Below are 22738 nucleotides of genomic sequence, written 5' to 3' on the forward strand. Positions count from 1 at the left end.
ACCTGAAAACCCAAGAACCGCCTGCGGATCTCTTGACCTTGAACCGTACCTGGGAAGCATTGAGTTCTGATGGGATGCCATCAGATCTCACTCCAGCACCCCCCATTTGAGGACTAAATTGGAAAACACCTCCGGATGGAGTTCCCACTCCCCGGGATGAAAAGTCTGCCTGCTGAGAAAATCTGCTTCCCAGTTGTCTACTCCTGGAATGTGGATGGCAGGGAGACAGCAATTGTGGGTCTTTGCCTGAAGAATTCCTTCATGGCTAAGGAACTCCGAGTTCCTCCCTGGTGATTGATGAAAGCCACAGAGGTTATGTTTTCTGACTGCAACCTGATAAACTAGGCTGAGGAGAACTGAGGCCAAGCCAATAGAGCATTGTAAATCGCCCTCAGCTCCAAGATGTTAATGGAAAAAGCAGGCTCCTCCCAAGTCCAAAGGCCCTGAGCTTTTAACGAGTACCAGATTGCTCCCCAGCCCAGCAGGTTGTTGTCCGTGGTCACGATCACCCAGGAAGGTCTCCGAAAGCATGTACCCTGAGACAGATGTTCCTGAGAAATCCACCACATGAGATAATCCCTTGATGACTGATCTAACTCTATTTTCTGAGATAGATCCACATGGTTGCCATTCCATTGTCTGAGCATGCACAATTGGAGAGATCTCAAATGGAATCGAGCAAAAGGAATGATGGCCATGGAAGCCACCATCAGACTGATTATCTCCATACATTGAGCCACTGAAGGATGAGCAGTAGCCTGAAGAGAGAGGCAAGAGGAAATGATTTTGTTTTTCCTGACCTCTGTCAGAAAAATCTTCATCAATAGAGAATCTATTATGGTCCCTAAGAACACTTCTCTTGTAGCAGGGGAAAGGGAGCTTTTTTTCCAGATTCAAATTCCATCTGTGGGAACGAAGAAAAGACAACAATATCTGTGTGATAGGTTTTTGTTTGTTGAGAAACTTGTTTAGACACTTAAAGTCTAGAATGGGACGGAAAGTTTACTCTTTTTTTGGGAACCACAAATAGGTTGGAGTAGAACCCGAGACCCTGTTCCTGCACTGGAACTGGAACTATCACTCCCAGGGAGGAAAAATGTTGTATACATTTCAAGAAAGCCTCTCTCTTTATCTGCAGATAATCTTGAGAGAAGGAATCTGCTTCTGGGAGGAAAAGTCTTGAATTCCAATTTGTAACCCTGTGATACTATGTCCACAGTCCAGGGATCTGGGACATCTCGTATCCAGGCTTGAGAGAACTGAGAAAGTCTGCCCCCCACCTGATCCGATCCTAGATCGGGGGCAAACCCTTCATGCTAATTGATCAGCTGTGGGTTCTTTGGTTGTTTCCCTTGTTCCAAGACTGATTGGGTTTCCAAGAAGACTTGGATTGTTCCTGCTTGGAAGAAGAAGGGGAAGGCTTTCCTCAGAATTTACGAAAGAAACAAGACTTACTCTGACGTCCTTTAGGCCTATTCTTCTTATCTTGAGGTAGAAAAGACCCTTTTCCAGCTGTAATATCAGAGATCATTTCAGCCAAACCAGGTCCAAACAAGGTTCTGCCCTAGTAAGGAATCGCCAGAAGCTTGACTTTAGAGGAAGCAACCACAGACCAGGATTTCAACCATAACGCCCTCCGGGTTAGGACAGCGAAACTAGAAGTTTTAGCTCCTAGTCTGTAAACCTGTAAAATGGCATCTGCAATTAAGGAATTTGCCAATTTAAGGGCTATAATCCTATCCTGAATTTCATCCAAGGAAGTCTCTACTTGAAGAGAATCAGACAAGGCATCGAACCAATAAGATGCCGCACTAGTTACTGTGGCAATACACAAAGCAGGTTGCCATTGGAGACCTTGATGAACATAAATCTTTTTTCAAATAGTCCTCCAGCTTCTTGTCCGTCGGATTCTTAAAAGAGCAGCTATCCTCAATAGGAATAGTTGTTCTCTTAGCCAGAGTGGAAAACACAATTTATGCTTACCTGATAAATTTATTTCTCTTGTGGTGTATCCAGTCCACGGATCATCCATTACTTATGGGATATTCTCCTTCCCAACAGGAAGTTGCAAGAGGACACCCACAGCAGAGCTGCTATATAGCTCCTCCCCTAACTGCCATATCCAGTCATTCGACCGAAACAAGCCGAGAAAGGAGAAACCATAGGGTGCAGTGGTGACTGTAGTTTACTCTAAAATTTTGACCTGCCTTAAAATGACAGGGCGGGCCGTGGACTGGATACACCACAAGAGAAATAAATTTATCAGGTAAGCATAAATTGTGTTTTCTCTTGTAAGGTGTATCCAGTCCACGGATCATCCATTACTTGTGGGATACCAATACCAAAGCTAAAGTACACGGATGAAGGGAGGGACAAGGCAGGTACTTAAACGGAAGGTACCACTGCCTGTAAAGCCTTTCTCCCAAAAATAGCCTCCGAAGAAGCAAAAGTATCAAATTTGTAGAATTTGGAAAAAGTATGAAGTGAAGACCAAGTTCTCCGGATGGAGTTCCCACTCCCCCGGATGAAAAATCTGATGACTTAGAAAATCCGCCTCCCAGTTCTCTACACCTGGGATATGGATCGCTGATAGGTGGCAAGAGTGTCTCTCTGCCCAGTGAATTATTTTGGAGACTTCTAACATCGCTAGGGAAGTCCTTGTTACCCCTTGATGGTTGATGTATCCCACAAGTAACGGATCATCCATTACTTGTGGGATACCAATACCAAAGCTAAAGTACACAGATGAAGGGAGGGACAAGGCAGGTACTTAAATGGAAGGTACCACTGCCTGTAAAACCTTTCTCCCAAAAATAGCCTCTGAAGAAGCAAAAGTATCAAATTTGTAGAATTTGGAAAAAGTATGAAACGAAGACCAAGTTGCCACCTTGCAAATCTGTTCAACAGAAGCCTCATTTTTAAAGGCCCAAGTGGAAGCCACAGCTCTAGTAGAATGAGCTGTAATCCTTTCTGGAGGCTGCTGTCCAGCAGTCTCATAGGCTAAGCGGATTATGCTTCTTAGCCAAAAAGAAAGAGAGGTTGCGGAAGCCTTTTGACCTCTCCTCTGTCCAGAGTAAACCACAAACAAAGCAGATGTTTGACGAAAATCTTTAGTAGCTTGTAAGTAAAACTTTAAAGCACGAACCACGTCCAGATTATGTAAAAGACGTTTCTTCTTTGAAGAAGGATTAGGACGCAATGATGGAACAACAATCTCTTGATTGAAATTCTTAGTAGATACCACCTTAGGCAAAAACCCAGGTTTTGTACGCAGAACTACCTTATCTGTATGGAAGATCAGATAAGGAGAATCACATTGTAAAGCAGATAACTCGGAAACTCTACGAGCCGAGGAAATAGCCATCAAAAAAAGAACTTTCCAAGATAAAAGTTTGATATCTATGGAATGAAGAGGTTCAAACGGAACCCCTTGAAGAACTTTAAGAACCAAATGTAAGCTCCATGGGGGAGCAACAGGTTTAAACACAGGCTTGATTCTAACCAACGCCTGACAAAACGCCTGAACATCTGGAACATCCGCCAGACGCTTCAAAGTCCCTTCAAAGAACTAGCTGATAATCCTTTTTCCAAACCCTCTTGGAGAAAAGATAATATCCTGGGAATCCTAACCTTACTCCATGAGTAACTTTTGGATTCACACCAATAAAGATATTTACGCCATATCTTATGGTAGATTTTCCTGGTGACAGGCTTTCGTGCCTGTATTAAGGTATCAATGACTGACTCGGAGAAGCCACGCTTTGATAAAATCAAGCGTTCAATCTCCAGGCAGTCAGTCTCAGAGAAATTAGATTTGGATGATTGAAAGGACCTTGTAGTAGAAGGTCTCGTCTCAAAGGCAGAGTCCAAGGTGGAAAGGATGACATGTCCACTAGGTCTGCATATCAGGTCCTGCATGGCCACACAGGCGCTATCAAGATCACTGATGCTCTCTCCTGCTTGATTTTGGCAATCAGTCGAGGGAGCAGAGGAAACGGTGGAAACACATAAGCCAGGTTGAAAGACCAAGGCGCTGCTAGAGCATCTATCAGCGTCGCTTCCGGGTCCCTGGACCTGGATTCGTAATAAGGAAGCTAGGCATTCTGGCGAGACGCCATGAGATCCAGTTCTGGTTTGCCCCAACGATGAATCAATTGAGCAAACACCTCCGGATGGAGTTCCCACTCCCCCCACACCTGGGATATGGATCGCTGATAGGTGGCAAGAGTGTCTCTCTGCCCAGCGAATTATTTTGGAGACTTCTAACATCGCTAGGGAAGTCTTTGTTACCCCTTGATGGTTGATGTAACCACAGTCGTGATGTTGTCCGACTGAAATCTGATGAACCCCAGGGTTGTCAACTGAGGCCAGGCTTGAAGAGCATTGAATATTGCCCTCAATTCCAGAATATTTATTGGGAGGAGTTTCTTCTCCTGAGTCCACGATCCCTGAGCCTTCAGGGAGTTGCAGACTGCACCCCAACCTAGAAGGCTGGCATCTGTCGTTACAATTGTCCAATCTGGCCTGCGAAAGGTCATACCTTTGGACAGATGGACCCGAGATAGCCACCAGAGAAGAGAATCTCTGGTCTCTTGATCCAGATTTAGTAGAGGGGACAGATCTGTGTAATCCCCATTCCACTGACTGAGCATGCATAGTTGCAGCGGTCTGAGATGTAGGCGCGCAAACGGTACTATGTCCATTGCCGCTACCATTAAGCCGATTACTTCCATGCACTGAGCCACGGAAGGGCGCGGAATAGAATGGAGAACACGGCAAAAATTTAGAAGTTTTGATAACCTGGACTCCGTCAGGTAAATTTTCATTTCTACAGAATCTATCAGAGTCCCTAGGAAGGAGACTCTTGTGAGTGAGGACAGAGAACTCTTTTCCTTGTTCACTTTCCACCCATGCAACGTCAGAAATGCCAGAACTATGTCTGTATGGGACTTGGCAATTTGGAAGTTTGACACCTGTATCAGGATGTCGTCTAGATAAGGGGCCACTGCTATGCCCCGCGGCCTTATGACCGCCAGAAGCGACCCCAGATCCTTTGTAAAAATTCTTGGGGCTGTAGCTAACCCAAAGGGAAGAGCCACAAACTGGTAATGCCTGTCTAGAAAGACAAACCTTAGGATGATGATCTTTGTGTATCGGAATGTGAAGGTAAGCATCCTTTAAATCCACGGTAGTCATATATTGACCCTCCTGGATCATAGGTAGGATGGTCTGAATAGTTTCCATTTTGAATGATGGAACTCTGAGGAATTTATTTAAGATCTTTAGATCCAAGATTGGTCTGAAGGTTCCCTCTTTTTTGGGAACCACAAACAGATTTGAGTAAAATCCCTGTCCCTGTTCCTTCTTTGGAACTGGATGGATCACTCCCATAACTAGAAGGTCTTGCACACAGTGTAAGAATGCCTCTTTCTTTATCTGGTTCACAGATAATCGTGAAAGGTGAAATCTCCCTTGTGGAGTGGAAGCCTTGAAGTCCAGAAGATACCCCTGAGATATAATCTCCAACGCCCAGGGATCCTGAACATCTCTTGCCCACGCCTGGGCGAAGAGAGAAAGTCTGCCCCCTACTAGATCCAGTACCGGATAGGGGGCCATTCCTTCATGCTGTCTTAGAGGCAGCAGCAGGCTTTTTGGCCTGCTTGCCTTTGTTCCAGGACTGGTTAGGTTTCCAGGCCATCTTGGACTGAGCAAAAGTTCCCTCTTGTTTTGTAGCAGAGGAAGTTGATGCTGCACTTGCCTTGAAGATTCGAAAGGCACGAAAATTAGACTGTTTGGCCCTTGATTTGGACCTATCCTGAGGAAGGGCATGACCTTTACCTCCAGTAATGTCAGCAATAATTTCCTTCAAACCAGGCCCGAATAGGGTCTGTCCCTTGAAGGGAATGTTAAGTAATTTAGACTTTGAAGTCACGTCAGCTGACCAAGATTTAAGCCATAGCGCCCTACGCACCTGGATGGCAAATCCAGAATTCTTAGCCGTTAGTTTAATCAAATGAACAATGGCATCAGAAACAAAAGAATTAGCTAGCTTAAATGCTCTAAACTTGTTAAGTATGTCATCCAATGGAGTCGTTGCCTGTAAAGCCTCTTCCAGAGACTCAGACCAGAATGCTGCAGCAGCAGTGACAGGAGCAATGCATGCAAGGGGCTGCAGGATAAAACCTTGATAAATAAACATTTTCTTAAGGTAACCCTCTAATTTTTTATCCATAGGATCTGAGAAAGCACAACTGTCCTCGACAGGGATAGTAGTACGCTTTGCTAAAGCAGAAACTGCTCCCTCCACCTTAGGGACCATCTGCCATAAGTCCCGTGTGGTGGCGTCTATGGGAAACATTTTTCTAAAAATAGGAGGGGGGGAAAATGGCACACCGGGTCTATCCCACTCTTTATTAATAATTTCTGTAAACTTTTTAGGTATTGGAAAAACCTCAGTACACACCGGCACTGCAAAGTATTTATCCAGTCTACACAATTTCTCTGGCACTGCAATTGTGTCACAGTCATTCAGAGCAGCTAAAACCTCCCTAAGCAGTACACGGAGGTTCTCAAGCTTAAATTTAAAAGTAGAAATATCAGAATCAGGTTTCCCTGAGTCAGAGATATCACCCACAGACTGAAGCTCTGCTTCCTCAGCTTCTGCATATTGTGAGGCAGTATCAGACATGGACCTTAAAGCGTCTGTATGCTCTGTATTACGCCTAACACCAGAGATATCTCGCTTTCCTCTAAATTCAGGCAGCCTGGCTAATACCGCTGACAGTGTATTATCCATGACTGCCCCCATGTCTTGTAAAGTAATCGCTATGGGCGTCCTTGATGTACTTGGCGCCATTTGAGCATGAGTCCCTTGAGCGGGAGTCAAAGGGTCTGACATGTGGGGAGAGTAAGTCGGGATAACTTCCCCCTCGTCAGAATCCTCTGGTGATAAATTTTTTAAAGACAAAAGCTGATCTTTATTGTTTAAAGTGAAATCAATACATTAAGTACACATTCTCATATGGGTTCCACCATGGCTTTTAAACATAATGAACAAGGAGTTTCCTCTATGTCAGACATGTTTATACAGACTAGCAATGAGACTAGCAAGCTTGGAAAACACTTTAAATCAAGTTAACAAGCCTATATAAAAAACGGTACTGTGCCTTTAAGAGAAACAAATTTTGTCAAAATTTTAAAAACAGTGAAAAAAGGCAGTAAATCAAACGAAATTTTTATAGTGTATGTAATAGGTTAGCAGAGCATTGCACCCACTTGCAAATGGATGATTAACCACTTAATGCAAAAAACGGATAAAAAAAACGAAATAAACATTTTTTTAAACAGTCACAACAACTGCCACAGCTCTACTGTGGCCCTACCTTCCTAAATAAACGACTTTTGAAGCCTTTAGAGCCCTTCAGAGATGTCCTATAGCATGCAGGGGACTGCTGAGGGAAGCTGAATGTCTCTGTCTGTAATTTTAACTACGCAAAAAAGCTCTAAAATAGGCCCCTCCCACTCATACTACAACAGTGGAAAGCCTCAGGAAACTGTTTCTAGGCAAAAATCAAGCCAGCCATGTGGAAAAAACTAGGCCCCAATAAAGTTTTATCACCAAAGCATATATAAAAACGATTAAGCATGCCAGCAAACGTTTTATATTGCCATTTTATAAGAGTATGTATCTCTGATAGTAAGCCTGATACAAGTCGCTATTAAATCACTGTATTTAGGCTTAACTTACATTAATCCGGTATCAGCAGCATTTTCTAGTCCCTAGAAAAACTTAAAACTGCACATACCTTATAGCAGGATAACCTGCACGCCATTCTCCCTCTGAAGTCACCTCACTCCTCAGACATATCTGAGAACAGCAGTGGATCTTAGTTACAAGCTGCTAAGATCATAGAAAACGCAGGCAGATTCTTCTTCTATATACTGCCTGAGATAAAATAGTACAACTCCGGTACTATTTGAAAACAACAAACTTTTGATTGAAGAAAAAACTAACTATATTTTACCACTCTCCTCTTACTACCTCCATCTTTGTTGAGAGTTGCAAGAGAATGACTGGGTATGGCAGTTAGGGGAGGAGCTATATAGCAGCTCTGCTGTGGGTGTCCTCTTGCAACTTCCTGTTGGGAAGGAGAATATCCCACAAGAAATGGATGATCCGTGGACTGGATACACCTTACAAGAGAAATGGCCCCTCCAGCTTCAGGGAAAGTATACCAAGGGTTTTTAATGGAGTCCTCAACAGGAAACATTTTCTTAAAAATGGGAGACAGGGAATAAAACACCCCTGGTTTGCCCCATTCCTGTGAGATAATCGCCCTAGAACGGTTCGGCACAGGAAAAACCTCTGCAGTGGAAAGTTCATCAAAGAAACTATTAAGTTTACTAGATTTCTTAGGAGTGACAATGACAGGGGTGTCGGAGTCATCTAAAGTAGCTAAAACCTCCTTTAACAATACACAAAGGTGTTCAAGCTTAAATCTGAAGGATACCACCTCAGTCTCAGAAGAAGGAATTATACCGTCCGAATCTGAGATCTCACCCTCAGAAAGTCCAGATGTATCTTCCTTATCAGACTTATGAGAAAGGGCAACTTGGGAAGCAGAACTGAGGACAGGCACCTTACTTTCTGAATTTCCAGATTTCGTCTTGTGTTTTCCCTGTAATCTGGGAATAGCAGCTAATGCCGCAGATACCGCTGAAGATAACTGGGCAGCAATTTCTGCTTTTAAATAAAATCCACTAGGAGTTATAGAGGAACCACAGGGCACTGCATGTTACACCATTGAGGTATGGGACATAGCAGGAGAAAGCTGAGGTATTATTTTAACAGCATCATCCTGACAGACATTAGGCTCAAAAATGTTACCTTTATTTGGCAAGGTTTTCTTGACACATGAAGAACAAAATTGCATAGGAGTTGCAATTTGTGCATCTAAACATAATAAACATGAGTTCTTGAGAGCAGGCTCTTGCTCCATATCAGACATGTTGTAAAACAGTAAATAAACATGTACAGATAAGTTTCAAATATAATATTTAATTAAAATAAGCTATGGAACAAATACACTTTAAATTTAATCCCAAATTAGAATCGATCCCCAGCTAAAATTATGTGAGAAAAGTTAAGAAAAAACATTTAATAAACATCAAATAAACTTTTAAAATACCCCTCAGGCAACCCCACACCTCAATTACTGAGGTGCCTTACCGCTACCAATTAACCCCTTAAGGACCAAGGCCATTTTTCAATTTCTTTCCCTTAAGGACCAGGGCTATTTTTTCATTTCTGTGGTGTTTGTGTTTAGCTGTAATTTTCTTCTTACTCATTTATTGTAACCACACATATTATATACCGTTTTTCTCGCCATTAAATGGACTTTCTAAAGATACCATTATTTTCATCATATCTTATAATTTACTATAAAATTTTTTTATAAAATATGAGGAAAAAATGGAAAAAAACACACTTTTTCTAACTTTGGCCCCCAAAATCTGTTACACATCTACAACCACCAAAAAACACCCATGGTAAATAGTTTCTAAATTTTGTCCTGAGTTTAGAAATACCCAATGTTTACATGATCTTTGCTTTTTTTGCAAGTTATAGGGCAATAAGTACAAGTAGCACTTGGCTATTTCCAAACCACTTTTTTTCAAAATTAGCGCTAGTTATATTGGAACACTGATATCTTTCAGGAATTCTTGAATATCCCTTGACGTGTATATATATTTTTTTAGAAGACATCCCAAAGTATTGATCTAGGCCCATTTTGGTATATTTCAAGCCACCATTTCACTGCCAAATGCGATCAAATAAAAAAAATTGTTCACTTTTTCACAAATTTTTTCACAAACTTTAGGTTGGTCACTGAAATTATTTACAAACAACTTGTGCAATTATGGCATATATGGTTGTAAATGCTTCTCTGGGATCCCCTTGTTGAGAAATAACAGACATATATGGCTTTGGCGTTGCTTTTTGGTAATTAGAAGGCCGCTAAATACCACTGCGCATTACACGTGTATTATGCCCAGCAGTGAAGGGGTTAATTAAGGAGCATGTAGGGAACTTCTAGGGTTAATTTTAGCTTTAGTGTAGTATAGTAGACAACCTCAAGTATTGATCAAGGCCCATCTTGGTATATTTCATGTTACCATTTCACCGCCAAATGCCATCAAATTAAAAAAATCGTAACATTTTTCACAATTTTAGGTCTCTCACTGAAATTATTTACTAACAGCTTGTGCAATTATGGCACACATGGTTGTAAATGCTTCTCTGGGATCCCCTTTGTTCAGAAATAGCAGACATATATGGCTTTGGAGTTTCTTTTTGGTAATTACAAGGCGGCAAAATGCCGCTGCGCATCACACGTGTATTTTGTCTAGCAGTGAAGGGGTTAATTAGGTAGCTTGTAGGGAGCTTGAAGGGTTAATTTTAGCTTTAGTGTAGAGATCAGCCTCCCACCTGACACATCCCACCCCCTGATCCCTCCCAAACAGTTCTCTTCCCTCCCTCACCCCAAAATTGTCCCCGCCATCTTAAGTACTGGCAGAAAGTCTGCCAGTACTAAAATAAAAGCTCTCTTTTAATTTTTTTAATTTTTCCCAGCATATTTACATATGCTGCTGTGTAGGAGCCCCCCATAGCACCCAACCTCCCTGAGCCCCCCCGCACAGCTCTCTAATCTCCCCCCTCTCACTATTTGGTGCCATTTTGGGTACTGGCAGCTGTCTGCCAGTACCCACTTTTCAAACTTTAGTGCACTTTTTTTAATATTTTTTTTTCTGTAGTGTAGCTGGCCCCCCCTCAATACCCCCCACCCCCCTCTCCCAGATCCTTTTTATAAATAAAAATGTAGCCCCCATCACCCACTCCCACCACGGATCACCTCCCGCTCCCACCACAACCGGACCGTTTATGTGGCATGCTATGTTAAGATCGGGGGGCGCGCACATGCGCGAGCACGCAGCCCCGCCCCCGTGCACGCGCCCGCACGCACCGGGACTAATTCCGGGACCAAGATTCCCAGCGATGGGCCACCCACCCTCCTCCCTGTAACTGCTCCCACCCACCAACGATCTGCACCATCGCTGGCCGATGGTGTGCTAGAAAAGGTATTGCCATGATGCCTCAATATCGAGGCATCACGGCAATACCTTGAAAGCGGCTGGAAGCGATCATGATCGCTTCCAGCCGCTTTAAACACTTAGGTCATACAAGGTACGTCGCTGGTCTTTAAAGACCAGGTTGTGTGCGACGTACCCTGTATGACTCGTGTCGTTAAGGGGTTAAGAACTTATCACGCAGAAATGGAGAAAAACAACTTTTTCCTCAGAAACGTTTTGAAGTAAAGCCGGTCATATGACCACAACTGCTGAGCTCAAATTACTGCTGTGACACAGAGAAGCACTAAAAATAGCTTCCTGGTACACTGAGTACCAGAAGTAACTGGTTTTTCAAACCGGACAATTTAAAATGTTGCATTGTTTTATTATAAAGCAAAGGGGAAATGAATTAGCTGCTGAAATAGAAAACTCAGCCTTACTTTCAGTTTAAACTTGAATAGTTTTATCAAGTAAATATGTGTCAGAAAATATAGCCTAATAAAAACATTTTACCCTTTCTTTTTAAAAGAGTTTAAATGTTAGTTTCACACATGCTACAGTGCCTGCTTCATACACCAGTGTAACCCATACAACAGGATTATCTATGTCCCAATAAAAAAGCAGTGTCTTTTAATTTGTTAAGTGCATGGTCTCCCCAACTGGAAGAAAAAGCACTTACCTGCTCCGCTTTCTGGCATGTAGACAGTTACAAGGTATGAGAAGACACAGTTCTTCACAGAGACTTTTGAAGAATAAAGAACAGAGTAGCCAACTCTGGCTTTCTAAACTAGGGCAGCAATTGTTAGGAAAATGCAGTAAGAACCTTTTTACAAGTTCCTAATTGCTTTAAAGCCCCCACTACCCGACTGCAAGGAATGACGTGGATGATGTGGAATACGGCTATACCGCAAAACTTGCTTGTAAATTAAATCAAAATTTTTCTTCAAACACCTAAACTTCACCTCCTCCATGCACTGAAGGCAAAGAGAATGACTAGGGGTTGTGGGTAAGGAAGTGATACTTAGCATTTTAACTGTGGTGCTCTTTGCTTCCTCCTGCTGGCCAGAGTAATGGTAGTTCTCTAGGCAAGAGTAGAAATACCTCCTTCTACTTTAGGAATAGTGTGCCAAGAGTAACGAATAGAGTCAGCATCAGGAAACATCTTCTTAAAAACAGGGGAAGGGGAAAAGGGGACCCCTGGCTTATCCCATTCCTGAGCAATAATTTCAGACATCTTCCTAGGGACAGGAAAAACCTCCTCAGAAGATGGGGAATTATAGACTCTATCCAATTTAGAAGACTGCGTTGGGTTGACAGCAACCAAAGGTTTCGAGTTGTCTAAAGTAGCTAGAACCTCTTTCAGTAGTAACCAGAGGTGTTCAAGCTTAAGTCTAAAATTAACCTCTTCAGTTTTTGAAGATTTTTCCGCTAAAGTGTCAGAGTCTGAGATCTCACCTTCAGAAGCTACTGAAGTATTCTCCTCATCAGACATCTGATAAAAAATGTCTAATTCAGACCTAGGGTCAGAAGCCTTACTATCAGGCAGATGTTTAGATTTTCTCTTATGCTTACCCCAGGAAAGGAAAGTTAACAAAGCCGCTGTTACTGCAGAAGAAATCTGAGCGTCAAAATCCCTAGGTAAATAAACACCCCTAGGTGGATGAGAGGACACAGAAGGCACATTATGAGAAACAATTAAGGCTTGGGACATTTGAGGAGAAAGCTGAGGCATGTCACGCACTGCATTATCCTAAAAGACAGTAGGCTCAGAAGGGAGTAATTTGTCCTTAAATATAAAAGTCTTAGTTAAACAAGAGGAGCAAAATTGCAGAGGAAGAACAACATTTATCGATAGAGATGCACTGATCCTGTTCTGAGTCCATGGCTGTAATGTAACAGGTCCCACAAGTAATGACAACATTAAGAAAATTAAATGAAAAAAAAGTGAAGCAATTTAAATTTCAAAAATAATTATCAATGAAAAATAAAAACAGAATTTATGCTTACCTGATAAATTACTTTCTCCAACGGTGTGTCCGATCCACGGCGTCATCCTTACTTGTGGGAATATCTCTTCCCCAACAGTTAATGGCAAAGAGTCCCAGCAAAGCTGGCCATATAGTCCCTCCTAGGCTCCTCCCACCCCAGTCATTCGACCGACGGACAGGAGGAAAATTATAGGAGAAACCATATGGTACCGTGGTGACTGTAGTTAGAGAAAATAATTCATCAGACCTGATTAAAAAAACAGGGCGGGCCGTGGCCCGGACACACCGTTGGAGAAAGTAATTTATCAGGTAAGCATAAATTCTGTTTTCTCCAACATTGGTGTGTCCGGTCCACGGCGTCATCCTTACTTGTGGGAACCAATACCAAAGCTTTAGGACACGGATGAAGGGAGGGAGCAAATCAGGTTACCTAAACGGAAGGCACCACAGCTTGCAAAACCTTTCTCCCAAAAATAGCCTCCGAAGAAGCAAAAGTATCAAATTTGTAGAATTTGGCAAAAGTGTGCAGAGAAGACCAAGTCGCTGCCTTACATATCTGATCAACAGAAGCCTCGTTCTTGAAGGCCCCTGTGGAAGCCACAGCCCTAGTGGAGTGAGCTGTGATTCTGTCAGGAGGCTGCCGTCCGGCAGTCTCGTAAGCCAATCGGATGATGCTTTTAAGCCAAAAGGAAAGAGAGGTAGAAGTCGCTTTTTGACCTCTCCTTTTACCAGAATAAACGACAAACAGAGAAGATGTTTGTCTGAAATCTTTTGTAGCTTCTAAGTAGAACTTTAGAGCACGGACTACATCTAAGTTGTGTAGCAAACGTTCCTTCTTTGAAACTGGTTTCGGACACAAAGAAGGTACAACTATCTCCTGGTTAATATTCTTGTTGGAAACAACTTTTGGAAGAAAACCAGGCTTAGTACGCAAAACAACCTTATCTGAATGGAACACCAGATAGGGCGGAGTACACTGCAGAGCAGATAACTCTGAAACTCTTCTAGCAGAAGAAATAGAAACCAAAAACAAAACTTTCCAAGATAATAACTTAATATTTATGGAATGTAGAGGTTCAAACGGAACCCCTTGAAGAACTGAAAGAACTAGATTTAGACTCCAGGGAGGAGTCAAAGGTCTGTAAACAGGCTTGATCCTGACCAGAGCCTGAACAAATGCTTGAACATCTGGCACAGCTGCCAGTCGTTTGTGTAGTAAGACAGATAAAGCAGAAATCTGTCCCTTTGGAGAACTCACAGATAATCCTTTATCCAAACCTTCCTGCAGAAAGGAAAGAATCTTAGGAATTTTTATCTTATTCCATGGGAATCCCTTGGATTCACACCAACAGATATATCTTTTCCATATTTTATGGTAAATCTTTCTAGTTACCGGTTTTCTGGCCTGAACCAGAGTATCTATCACAGAATCTGAAAACCCATGCTTTGATAGAATCAAGCGTTCAATCTCCAAGCCGTCAGCTGGAAGGAGACCAGATTTGGATGTTCAAATGGACCCTGAACAAGAAGGTCCTGTCTCAAAGGTAGCTTCCATGGTGGAACCGATGACATATTCACCAGGTCTGCATACCAAGTCCTGCGTGGCCACGCAGGAGCTATCAAGATCACCGAGGCCCTCTCCTGTTTGATCCTGGCTACCAGCCTGGGAATGAGAGGAAACGGTGGGAACACATAAGCTAGGTTGGAAGTCCAAGGTGCTACTAGTGCATCCACTAGAGTCGCCTTGGGATCCCTGGATCTGGACCCGTAACAAGGAACCTTGAAGTTCTGACGAGACACCATCAGATCCATGTCTGGAATGCCCCATAATTGAGTCAACTGGGCAAAGATCTCCGGGTGGAGTTCCCACTCCCCCGGATGGAAAGTCTGACGACTCAGATAATCCGCTTCCCAGTTTTCCACACCTGGGATGTGGATCGCAGATAGATGGCAGGAGTGATCCTCCGCCCATTGTATTATTTTGGTCACTTCTTTCATCGCTAGGGAACTCCTTGTTCCCCCCTGATGATTGATATACGCAACAGTCGTTATGTTGTCTGATTGGAATCTTATGAATCTGGCCTTTGCAAGCTGAGGCCAAGCCCTGATAGCATTGAATATCTCTCTTAGTTCCAGAATGTTTATCGGGAGAAGAGACTCTTCACGAGCCATAGTCCCTGAGCTTTCAGGGATTCCCAGACCGCGCCCCAGCCCACTAGACTGGCGTAGGTCGTGACAATGACCCACTCTGGTCTGTGGAAGCTCATTCCCTGGGATAGATGGTCCAGGGTCAGCCACCAACGGAGTGACTCTCTGGCCTTCTGATCTACTTGAATCACTGGAGACAGGTCTGTATAGTCCCCATTCCACAATTTGAGCATGCACAGTTGTAATGGTCTTAGATGAATTCGTGCAAAAGGAACTATGTCCATTGCTGCAACCATCAACCCTACCACTTCCATGCACCGAGCTATGGAAGGACGTGGAACAGAGTGAAGAACTTGACAAGCGCTTAGAAGTTTTGACTTTCTGACATCTGTCAGAAAAATCCTCATTTCTAAGGAATCTATTATTGTTCCCAAGAAGGGAACTCTTGTTGACGGAGACAGAGAACTCTTTTCTATGTTCACCTTCCATCCGTGAGATCTGAGAAAGGCCAGAACGATGTCTGTATGAGCCTTTGCTTTTGAAAGGGACGACGCTTGTATTAGAATGTCGTCCAAGTACGGTACTACTGCAATGCCCCTTGGTCTTAGAACCGCTAGAAGGGACCCAAGTACCTTTGTGAAAATCCTTGGAGCAGTGGCTAACCCGAATGGGAGGGCCACAAACTGGTAATGTTTGTCCAGAAAGGCGAACCTTAGGAACTGATGATGTTCTTTGTGGATAGGAATATGTAGGTACGCATCCTTTAGATCCACGGTAGTCATAAATTGACCTTCCTGGATAGTGGGTAGAATCGTTCGAATGGTTTCCATTTTGAACGATGGTACCCTGAGAAATTTGTTTAGGATCTTTAAATCCAGAATTGGTCTGAAGGTTCCCTCTTTTTTGGGAACTATGAACAGATTTGAGTAAAATCCCATTCCTTGTTCCGTCATTGGAACAGGGTGTATCACTCCCATCTTTAACAGGTCTTCTACACAATGTAAGAACGCCTGTCTCTTTATTTGGTTTAAGGATAAGTGAGACATGTGGAACCTTCCCCTTGGGGGTAGTTCCTTGAATTCCAGAAGATAACCCTGAGAAACTATTTCTAGTGCCTAGGGATCCTGAACATCTCTTGCCCAAGCCTGAGCAAAGAGAGAGAGTCTGCCCCCTACTAGATCCGGTCCCGGATCGGGGGCTACTCCTTCATGCTGTTTTGTTAGCAGCAGCAGGCTTCTTGGCCTGCTTACCCTTGTTCCAGCCTTGCATAGGTTTCCAGGCTGGTTTGGGCTGTGAGGCATTACCCTCTTGCTTAGAGGATGCGGAATTAGAGGTCGGTCTTTTCCTGAAATTGCGAAAGGAATGAAAATTAGACTTATTCTTGGCCTTGAAAGGCCTATCTTGTGGAAGGGCGTGGCCCTTTCCCCCAGTAATGTCTGAGATAATCTCTTTCAATTCTGGCCCAAATAGAGTTTTACCTTTGAAAGGGATGTTAAGCAATTTTGTCTTGGATGATACATCCGCTGACCAAGACTTTAGCCAAAGTGCTCTGCGTGCCACAATTGCAAACCCTGAATTTTTCGCCGCTAATCTAGCTAATTGCAAAGCGGCATCTAAAATAAAAGAGTTAGCCAACTTAAGTGCGTGAACTCTGTCCATAACCTCCTCATACGGAGTCTCTCTACTGAGCGACTTTTCTAGTTCCTCGAACCAGAACCACGCTGCTGTAGTGACAGGAACAATGCACGAAATGGGTTGTAGAAGGTAACCCTGCTGTACAAAAATCTTCTTAAGCAAACCTTCCAATTTTTTATCCATAGGATCTTTGAAAGCACAACTATCCTCAATAGGGATAGTAGTGCGCTTTTTTAGAGTAGAAACTGCCCCCTCAACCTTAGGGACTGTCTGCCATAAGTCCTTTCTGGGGTCGACCATAGGAAATAATTTCTTAAATATAGGTGGGGGAACAAAAGGTATGCCGAGCTTCTCCCACTCCTTATTCACTATGTCCGCCACCCGCTTGGGTATAGGAAAAGTGTCGGGGTGCACCGGAACCTCTAGAAACTTGTCCATCTTGCATAATTTCTCTGGGATGACCAAGTTGTCACAATCATCCAGAGTAGATAACACCTCCTTAAGCAGTGCGCGGAGATGTTCTAATTTAAATTTAAATGTCACAACATCAGGTTCAGCTTGTTGAGAAATTTTTCCTGAATCTGAAATTTCCCCATCTGACAGAACCTCCCTCATGGCCACTTCAGATTGGTGTGAGGGTATGACAGAACAATTATCATCAGCGCCCTCCTGCTCTTCAGTGTTTAAAACAGAGCAATCGCGCTTTCTCTGATATGCAGGCATTTTGGATAAAATATTTGCTATGGAGTTATCCATTACAGCCGTCAATTGTTGCATGGTAATAAGCATTGGCGCGCTAGATGTACTAGGGGCCTCCTGCGTAGGCAAAACTGGTGTAGACACAGTAGGGGATGATGTAGTATCATGTCTACTCCCCTCATCTGAGGAATCATCTTGGGCAATTTCATTATCTGTGGCAGTACTGTCCTTACTTTGTTTGGACGCTATGGCACAATTATCACACAATTTTGAGTGGGGAGACACATTGGCTTTCACACATATAGAACATAGCTTATCCGAAGGCACAGACATGTTAAACAGATTTAAACTTGTCAATAAAGCATAAAAAACGTTTTAAAACAAAACCGTTACTGTCTCTTTAAATTTTAAACAGAGCACACTTTATTACTGAATATGTGAAAAAGTATGAAGGAATTGTTCAAAATTTACCAAATTTTCACCACAGTGTCTTAAAGCCTTAATAGTATTGCATACCAATTTTCAGAGCTTTAACCCTTAAAATAACGGAACCGGAGCCGTTTACAAATTTAACCCATATACAGTCCCAGCTACAGCCTTTGCTGTGACTTTACCAAGCCCAGAGGGGAATACGATACCAAATGACGCCTTCCAGACACTTTTCCAACAACTTTCTGGTCCTCACACATGCATCTGCATGTCTTGCTCTCAAAAACAACTGCGCAGTAATGGCGCGAAAATGAGGCTCAGCCTACAACTGGGAAGGCCCTCCCTGACTGGAAAAGGTGTCTAACACAGTGCCTGCCGTTAAAAAACGTTCCCCAAGTTTATAAGTGTGAATTATCAGCATAAACATGAATAAAATGTCCAAATAAAGCAATCGATTTAGCCCATAAAAGTGTCTACCAGTTTTATAGCCCATATTAAGCCTGTTATTCTGTTTGAAAATAAGAAAAATGGCTTACTGGTCCCCATGAGGGGAAATGACAGCCTTCCAGCATTACACAGTCTTGTTAGAAATATGGCTAGTCATACCTTAAGCAGAAAAGTCTGCTAACTGTTTCCCCCAACTGAAGTTACTTCATCTCAACAGTCCTATGTGGAAACAGCAATCGATTTTAGTTACTGTCTGCTAAAATCATCTTCCTCTCACAAACAGAAATCTTCATCCTTTTCTGTTTCAGAGTAAATAGTACATACCAGCACTATTTTAAAATAACAAACTCTTGATAGTAGAATAAAAAACTACAACTAAACACCACATACTCTTAACCATCTCCGTGGAGATGTTGCCTGTGCAATGGCAAAGAGAATGACTGGGGTGGGCGGAGCCTAGGAGGGACTATATGGCCAGCTTTGCTGGGACTCTTTGCCATTTCCTGTTGGGGAAGAGATATTCCCACAAGTAAGGATGACGCCGTGGACCGGACGCACCAATGCTGAAGAAATTCAAATTTTAATAATAATAATTAATGCAGAAGGACTCCTTAAAAAAACCTCAGATTGCCTGAGGCTCCTACCGCCAAAAGAGATACCCCACTAGTAAGAGGAAAAAATGGACTCCTTGAAGAGATCCTCTCCTCTTAAACGTAGATGATGTGAATAAAGCAAATACGTGAAGTCTCTGGAGATCCCTCCGTAGCAAAAACTTACTGTTGTCTCAATGGCACCACCCGCTAAACCGGAAGTGCGGGCGTTACGTGAGTGGGACCAAATAAACTGCGCAAAATTTTTACCAGTGTAAAAAAGGCCTGAAGAGATAGTCAGTTTAATAAAACGGCTCTACCGTTTTAAACACATAAGCAAATAAGCCCCTAATAGCCCATATGATTCTCAAATACAAGTGCTTTAGAAATATTATTAGAAATAATAAAGACATGTGCCATACTGTGTGCCATACATATTGTCCCAATCAGAAACCTTTAAAAGATAAGGATATTATGTCCCAGAAAAAGGATCTGAAAAAGAGGATTAACCTCTTAAGTGCTGCTTTCCTTCTGTACCTAGAAAGCAAAGGCACTTACCTTAGATCCAACTGCATGATAAATGCTAATACTTAGGTGTGGCAGGAGCTTCACTCCCTGTCATGAACCTGTAGGAAAAGAAAGAACAAAGTAACCAACTCTGGCTTTCAACAAAGGGGTAGGAACTTGTTAAAAGTAAAGCAAAGACTTCCTCGCTGCCTTTTAACTGCTAAAAGCCACCACTACTCTTACTCAAGAGATTGACATGGACAGAGCTAGACCCCAATCCTTGTACCCATAAAAGGATTAAAATCTTCAGACACCAACTCCGCACAACATCCATTGACAGAGGCAAAGAGAATGACTGGGGATTATGGGTAAGGGAAGTTACACTTAACAGCTATGCTGGGTGCTTTTTGCCTCCACCTGTGGCCAGGAGTTGAATATCCCACTAGTAATTGGAATGACGTTGTGGACTCTCCATGTCTTAGGACAGAAATATATATATATGTATTCATATAAATGTGTTTATTTTGGAAACTAGCTATTAATTCTTTGCTTAGAATTTTTTGTGTCCAATTATTATAATTGTTGGGCAATCAATTGCACTAAGGGAAAAGTTCAGACATTTCTCTTTATTTTAACACTCTATGTCCACCACTTCAATGTATAGGTAGAAAAACACAGATAAGGGGCTAGTTAACGAGTTTCACACTAACTGTTGCGTGTAAGCGATATGGTTTTTTGTTTTAACTTTTTACATGCAACGGAAATAGCACGTGTATTACGAGATGAAAGAAAAACGCATTTCCTCAATTGTAATCGAAATTAATGTGCGTCAGGTTTAAGCAACTTCGGAGCTAAAGTAAAGAGCAGGGGAAGAAAAAAAGTTGCATTAAAGGGACAGTCTACACAAAACTTGTAATGGTAGGTTTTTATGTTAGTGTAAGGCAGCTTGGATTTTATTTGACAGGTAAGTTTGTATTTATTTTAGCTAGGTAGTCAGTAACTAGTTAATAACTATTTACTAACTAGTCTACTTAGTTAAAATAAATACAAACTTACCTGTGAAATAAAAATAAAACCTAAGCTAGCTACAATATAACTAAGTTATATTGGAGCTAGCTTAGGTTTTATTTCACAGGTAAGTATTTAGTTTTAAATAGGTAATATTTAGTTAATAATTGTAAGTTCATTTAGCTCTATTTTAATTATGTTAAAGTTAGGGGGTGTTAGGTTTAGGGTTACAGTTAGGGTTACGTTAGGGTGAGGGTTAGGTTTAGGCATCTATTTATCAAAGCGTCGACTTTCTTCCATTTGACGGCACCAATACACTCGCCTAAGATCGCCTAACATCGCAGCCGCGTACCTGAATACGTTCTCCAAAGTTACCAAAAAAGCTGTCAAAATGCCACGCACCAAGTATGGTGCGATAAGCAGCGGACTGTTGTTAGCTAACAGTCATCGATCTCGCTGCTCTTCGGCTTTTTTTCAGCTTTCTTGGTACCCTGTCACTAAACACCCACACTATACTATACTGTTTATCCCCTATACCGCCCATCCCCCGGAGCCCACCGCAACTAAATAAATTGTTTAACCCTTAAACCACCGCTCCTGGACCCCGCCGCAACTCTAATAAAGTGTTTAACCCCTAAACCGTCGCTTCCGGAGCCCACCACCACCTACATTATACTTATTAACCCCTAATCTGCCACCCCCTACACCGTCGCCACCTACCTACATTTATTAACCCCTAATCTGCCGCCCCCAACATCGCCGACACTATATTAAATTTATTAACCCCTAAACCTAAGTCTAACCCTAACCCTAACACCCCCTAACTTAAATATATTTTAAATATATCTAAATAAATATTACTATCATTAACTAAATAATTCCTATTTAAAACTAAGTACTTACCTATAAAATAAACTCTAACGGCTAGATTTGGAGTTTTGTCGGTAACGACCCGCGTAGCTAACGCCGGCTTTTTTCTGGCCGCACCATAAAAATAACTCTGGTATTGAGAGTCCACAAAAAGGCTGCGTTAGGCTCCAAAAAAGGAGCGTAGAGCATTTTTAACGCAGCTTCAACTCTCGATGCCAGAGTTGCTTACGCAAGCGGCCAGCCTCAAAAACGTGCTCGTGCACGATTCCCCTATAGGAAACAATGGGGCTGTTTGAGCTGAAAAAAAACACCTGCAAAAAAGCCGCGTTCAGCTCCTAACGCAGCCCCATTGTTTGCTATGGGGAAACACTTCCTACCTCTGCACCTAACACCCTAACATGTACCCCGAGTCTAAACACCCCTAGCCTTACACTTATTAACCCCTAATCTGCCGCCCCCGCTATCGCTGACCCCTGCATATTATTTTTAACCCCTAATCTGCCGCTCCGTAAACTGTAGCTACTTACATTATCCTTATGTACCCCTAATCTGCTGCCCCTAACACCGCCGACCCCTATATTATATTTATTAACCCCTAATCTGCCCCCCTCAACGTCGCCTCCACCTGCCTACACTTATTAACCCCTAATCTGCCGAGCGGACCTGAGCGCTACTATAATAAAGTTATTAACCCCTAATCCGCATCACTAACCCTATAATAAATAGTATTAACCCCTAATCTGCCCTCCCTAACATCGCCGACACCTAACTTCAAACATTAACCCCTAATCTGCCGACCGGAGCTCACCGCTACTATAATAAATGTATTAACCTCTAAAGCTAAGTCTAACACTAACACCCCTCTAAATTAAATATAATTTTAATCTAACGAAATTAATTAACTCTTATTAAATAAATTATTCCTATTTAAAGCTAAATACTTACCTGTAAAATAAATCCTAATATAGCTACAATATAAATTATAATTACATTGTAGCTATTTTAGGATTAATATTTATTTTACAGGCAACTTTGTAATTATTTTAACCAGGTACAATAGCTATTAAATAGTTACCTAGTTAAAATAATAACAAAATTACCTGTAAAATAAATCCTAACCTAAGTTACAATTAAACCTAACACTATACTATCATTAAATTAATTACATAAAATACCTACAATTACCTACAATTAAACCTAACACTACACTATCAATAAATAAATTAAATACAATTCCTACAAATAACTACAATGAAATAAACTAACTAAAGTACAAAAAATAAAAAA

This window comes from Bombina bombina, chromosome 3 (genome assembly GCF_027579735.1).
Source record: "Bombina bombina isolate aBomBom1 chromosome 3, aBomBom1.pri, whole genome shotgun sequence".
NCBI classification, from domain to species: Eukaryota; Metazoa; Chordata; class Amphibia; order Anura; family Bombinatoridae; genus Bombina; species Bombina bombina.